This window comes from Periplaneta americana, chromosome 12 (genome assembly GCF_040183065.1).
Source record: "Periplaneta americana isolate PAMFEO1 chromosome 12, P.americana_PAMFEO1_priV1, whole genome shotgun sequence".
In the NCBI taxonomy this organism is placed as follows: Eukaryota; Metazoa; Arthropoda; class Insecta; order Blattodea; family Blattidae; genus Periplaneta; species Periplaneta americana.
Window position 1 is genome coordinate 147,090,166 of NC_091128.1, and position 6,563 is coordinate 147,096,728.

Sequence of the window (6,563 nt, forward strand, 5' to 3'; positions counted from 1 at the left end):
TACGCTGTAGTTTTAAGTAGTACCCTATAGTTTTTTAAGTAATACCCTATAGTTTTAAGTAGTACCCTATAGTTTTTAATTAGTACCTTATAGTTTTTAAGTAGTCCCTATAGTTTTTAAGTAGTACCCTAAAGTTTTTTTAATGTCATCTGAAAGAGCATTATATAATATATATTCCATTTCTATGCAATAGCCTACTTCTTAATTTGTTTTATACAGAAGCATGATTACTATAACAAAATGTTCGTAACTGAAGATAATCTTTTTATGTCTCTGACATGTCCAAGTTATCTGAATTTCGCTTCTATACTACTCACAGTTGACTGAGAAATAGGTGGTCCAATTGGATGAGTTTCGTTAAAGAGTGTGCATAGATAGATCTATTAGTTAAGAACATGTTTTATATTGATTTCATCAATATAACTGTTTTCATAACATAAAGACTAACAAAATATAACAAAAATTACATTTTTACGATAGTAACATAGCCATAGTGCTTCTGTAGGAAACAAATGAAATATTATATAAAAATATCTCTTTCAGATTATATTAAAAAAGAAACCATAGGGTGTCATATAAAATTTTCTCGATGGTGCAATAACTTGCACAACAATAGTCGCAATAGTATAGGCTATTACGATACAAGGCTGGGCAGCACTTTTTACAAAATTGAGGAAAAGTTTGAAAAACGAGCAGAGTGAATTTTTTAATTTCTGAGATTTTGTAATTCACTTCATAAACGTGTGTTGTACAACATTTTTTACACGATCATATTTTTAAAATTGCAAATACAATATACTTTGCATTGAAAATTTAGAGCAATATTATTCCAAAGCCTTCGCAAAACTATACTGTAATGGTACCTAAGTAACATTAAGTGCACTGTAATGGGTCTATTTCAGTATAGTTTTATGTTATGAAGAATGGTTTCCCTAGCAACAAGTTTCTGTGTGGGAATTCTAACTTTCAAGGCCTAACAATAATAGCTGTAAATAGGCCTACAACAAAATAATACGATCGTGCAAAAAAAATATTTCTAAATAGAAGGTTTGACATGTCTCAAAATCCCCTCGTTCAATTTTAGTAATTGTAATTATGCGTTACTTTTGAAAACGTTATTGATTAAAAGTAATCTATTTACATAGCTACAAGATATTATTTCTTAACTTTGGGATGATAAGACAGGTGAAAGTCAACTTTTTTCGTCACACAATAATACGCAAGACACAGACCTCCTGACCTCTTATCATAATCGATGTTAAGACACAACAAACGTCCCACCGTACCAAGGACACCGAAGAGCTGCCACTACATAGTGATATATCACACCAACTTCCTCGCAAAGCTTAGCTGTGGTGGGGTCCTTTTCGTTGGTTATGCTACCTCCTCTCTTGCGGCACCTTACTGCATTGTGGATACTGTAAGAGAAAAGTGTCCCTTTCAGACACCATGAAAGGACATCGAGATACAGCTCCTTGCTTCCATGACCTCGGTCCCAATATCGGATGGTGTTGCCGGCACTACATTCCGATCGCCTTTTTACTTCCGAGAATTTCTCGGTACTCAGTTTGACAGGAGATTTACTGGATCTCGAGGCCGTTCTGGAAGTTCTGTAAAGAGAGCGGCACTTTTTAGACTGTAATGAGTTGATATACCAACTGAGCTACTATCCACCGAATCGGAATTATTAAAACTTCTACTTAATTCTTTATTAAAATTTGTTAATATGACTGGTCCTTGCCGAAGAAATCGAGTTCAAGGAGTAACGTATTACTTTCCACCGCTTTGAAGTAATTTTTCACTTTTCTATCACTTTGAAGTAATGGTTAGGGTGTTGATTGAGAAATTAGCTAGCTCGGGATCGAATCATTGTTAGGAAAAGTTGCCAGGCTGGATTTTTTCTCGGGGTTTTCCCTAAACCAATTAGGAGTAGGGCCTAAATGCTGGGTAACTTTCAGCTCCGGATCCTGGGCTCATTTTGCAGTCATTATCACCTCTCTTAGGTTCTGGGATGATGAAAAAGTGTGTTTCCGTGAAAAATTTCAAGTCGATTCCTTGCAGAATTAAAACCTTTCCCTCACGAGAAAATAAAATGTAAATTCCTGAAGTAAGACCAACAAACTGGAAAATAAGTTACAAGAAACAAATATATAATAAAACCTAAAAAGAGTTTAACTGAATACGTGTTTCTGGCAGATGTATTTAAAGATGATTACTTAGCGCACATTTTAAACATTGTGCTTAGTACCCTATTGTTTTTAAATAGTACCCTATAGTTTTAAGTAGTACCCTGCAGTTTTAAGTAGTACCCTATAGTTTTTAAGTAGTACCCTATAGTTTTTATGTAGTACCTTACAGTTTTTAAGTAGTACACTGCAGTTTTAAGTAGTACGCTGTAGTTTTAAGTAGTACTCTATAGTTTTAAGTAGTACGCTGTAGTTTTTAAGTAGTACCCTATAGTTTTTAAGTAGTACCCTATAGTTTTTATGTAGTACCTTACAGTTTTTAAGTAGTACACTGCAGTTTTAAGTAGTACACTGCAGTTTTAAGTAGTACACTGCAGTTTTAAGTAGTACACTGCAGTTTTAAGTAGTACTCTACAGTTTTAAGTAGTACGCTGTAGTTTTTAAGTAGTACCTTATAGTTTTTAAGTAGTACACTATAGTTTTTAAGTAGTACCCTACAGTTTTTAAATAGTACCTTATAGTTTTTAAGTAGTACCCTACAGTTTTAAGTAGTACCCTACAGTTTTTAAGTAGTAGGCCTACACTATAGTTTTTAAGTAGTACCCTACAGTTTTTAAGTAGTAGGCCTACACTATAGTTTTTAAGTACCCTACAGTTTTTAAGTAGTACCCTACAGTTTTTAAGTAGTACCCTACAGTTTTTAAGTAGTACCTTATAGTTTTTAAGTAGTACCCTACAGTTTTTAAGTAATACCCTACAGTTTTTAAGTACATAGTACCCTATAGTTTTTAAGTAGTACACTATAGTTTTAAGTAGTACCCTATAGTTTTTAAGTAGTACGTTATAGTTTTTAAATAGTACCCTACAGTTTTTAAGTAGTATCCTACAGTTTTAAGTACCGTAGTGAAAGAAGAATCTTTATAGACTGCTTCAGCCTGGTTAAATTACTGTATGCAAGATACCGGTATCAATTTAAGCCTGTTTTACATGAAGATCTGCATTTCCGGACATGCATATGGTAATTCGATTCTTGGACAAAGTCTTGCAGTGATTGCTGTCAGGACCAGACTCTGCTCCCTGCCGCCTACATTCCTGCTGAGAAATGTATGTCTAAAGGAGATATGATCTATATAGTAAATATTTCTTGTGTACTCAAATAGCATTGCTTGTAATGAGTATAACTGGAAATAGATGAACCACTAGCCGAATTGTTCAGATGTGGGTTCCCACGATTGTGTTCCAAATTGGAATTTATATTAAAAATAATGGTGACGGGTAAATCATCTAAGAAAGAGAAAGACAGAATTCCCAAATTTATTTAATTTCGGCACTACTACGTTCTGTCCATAATGTATTTCCGACAAAGACCCGATACTCAATATCATACAGGGTGTATCTAAATCCAATACCTAAACTTTTAGGAATTATATAAGAGACCAAATCAAACGGTTTTTGTTAAATGACCATGGTCGGAAACCAATGGGCTAAAATTAATCGAACTCTTTCCTGTAATTTCTTGTTCAGATCAGAAGTAAACTTTCTTAGTCAAACATACTCGTCTAAAATCCTAGAATCGAGTTTAATGAATCTTCGCCTTACAGCCGTTACGTCTCTGATTTTATGTTCTACAGACGTGGACAATTTATTAGAGTCAAACTTTTTCTTTAAAACATAATATAATTCATCATATCAACTATCAGTATAATTCACAGAATCTCTATTGTTATAAATATGATTGTTTACTTCTTCTGGTATATTTTTCCAATGGTTAAGTATATTTTTTCTGGCTATGTTGGTACTACTGATGTTTTAATTATATACTGCAGAAGATATTCTCCCATGGCCTGCAAGAAGACCGGACATGAACAAAATTGAAAACCTGTGATTTATACTGAAGAAGAAAGTGAACAAAAAGAGGCTTACAACAAAACATGAACTCATTTAAGCACTGTCTGATATCTGGCTAAATGATGCTGATATTCAAAGAAAGTGTCAAACTTTGGTTTCCAGCATTTCTGACAAAATCAACATGTTAATAAAGAATAAGGGAATGTTCATAAAATATTAGTAACCTCAGGACTCAATTTTCTGTTCATTATATCTGTGCAAAATACATTTTTGTTCATTATTTCTACCGATAAATACAGCTTCGTTGCACATATAATTAATTTAGTCTAATAATTTGTCCACGTCTGTATTTTTCTAGACTAGTTAAAGTAGTTGATCGCATCTAAATGGACTAGAAACCAATAAGCCAAAAAAGTCACTCAACAAACTAATCAGAAATTCTTTAGGCATACATTTCGCAGATATGTTAAGTATCGGTATTATTTTAAACAGTAATTTTAGAACCTTAACTTTCTCTCTAATTCAAGTGTTAGGGTAGAGATGGTTATGTTCTCCAGAAATGGGATGACGTGTAAACATGATTGTCACTTCGAAGTCACAGTGGGTATATCAAGTTTCAGTAATCTCTGGGTGCAAAGTCAAATCCTCTGGATTTAAACTCGCAGCATCGTGATGACCCCGACTGTACATCTAAGAAGATAACTGGTTTCTTTTTTAATAAAAATGTCTCAAGCCGATGAACCAATCCATGTTCATTATCGGCGAACCATTAACATAAATATGTAGTAGGTCATCACACTTTAGACTTCACATATTCTGTATTTACGTAACAGATACAGGGAATAGAAAGGATTATATTCCATTTTATGCAATTAGATGCACAAATATTTTACAAGGAATCCACTTTTTCAGTAAATGAACCTAAACTCGAGATCAGATTGAAATCAGTAAGCTTATTAATAATTTTATGATTTAGGTAATACGAGTATTATTAAAATTAATTAGAAGACGATAATCTCGCGACTTATTCCTCTTATTGAGGTTCTGGCTGATATGTACATTTATTATGTAGGCCTATTGTACATCTCACTTGACGATGTGTCAGAGGAAGAACAATAATTGTTTGTATGCATCTGAAGTCTGACTAGTGTAATACAGTATATGAGGAGCATCGTTTCAAATCATATTATGTCCAAAAAACAAAATTTTACAGGAATAACGAAAAACTGATTACTCCTAATCCGGGTAATTTTTCATAAAATGAAAAATGTGAAGTTATTATGCTTGAGGCGTACTTCAAGGAACTTGAAAAAATGAAATCACTTTTCAATTGTGTTCTTCAAATTGAAGGAAAATGTGTTGGACATAATACGTTTTGATCCAATAATTGTACAAATGTTCGTAATTAAAAATTCTTAATGAGGCAAATACATAAAATAACCAATCATTATTGTTATTATTAAAAAATAACATTATTTGTTAATATAAAATTACAATTTCCACATTAAAAATTTCGATATACAGAGTGTTCATAAATTCTTCCTGCTGTCAAATGTCTTTAACGAGATAAAGGAATGCATAAAAACCATTATTATTGTTATTATTAAGTAAAACATTATTTTATTAATAATATATATATATATATACAGTTATATACATTAAACAAATTTTATATAGACCTACAGGGTGTTCATACATCCATCCGGCTGGATTCATGGTGTTTGATTCTTTTTCACATTTTTTTCGAATCAGCCTTCTTCTTCTTCTTCTTCTCCTTCTTCTTCTTCTTCTTCTTCTTCTTCTAAGCAGCCACAAGTAGCCATACTAACATCATCCTCATTGCCAGTTATCATAGTAACTTAATCGATAATGTTACCACAGAAATCTAAAGCTTCACACAATTTTTTAACTATTCCTTTCTGCCATAAGTTACTATAGGTCATAGAACGCAATGACAGTAATTTTACATTTTAAAAATTCGAGGGTAGATTTCAGCCCATTTCCCTTCTCCGACATCAACTCCGTGCCTATGAATTGGTAAATACCCTAATGCGTAAGAATGAGGTGAAGACCTGAAGATTTGAATGTTGACTTAGTATTGTATTACATTAAATGAAAATTATAGGATTTCTACATTCATTAAAATATTGCCGGGGGTGTGATAAATGTTTGTAGTGGGTCTCATAATCCCTGCATTCTTCATTAAAATCTATTCTTTACGTACCTTGCCTCAGATTTCAGTTTATGTGCATGGTTTGGTTCCTTTTGCTTCTTTCGTCGTCGTTCTGAACAGTCACCTGGAAACATCTTCCATTACACACAGCTCACGAGAAAAAGACTGTGCTGCCCGTATTGAATGTAGCATTGTCGAAAAAAGTGGGCCAGATTATCAACAGTAATCTCACTAGACGTTTTGATTTATCTAGAGAAAATCAAAACTCGGGTGGGATTTAATTGACTATTACACGATTAGAAGAAAGTATATAAAGATTAGAAGTAACGAAGTACTCCAATACAATAAAATATTAA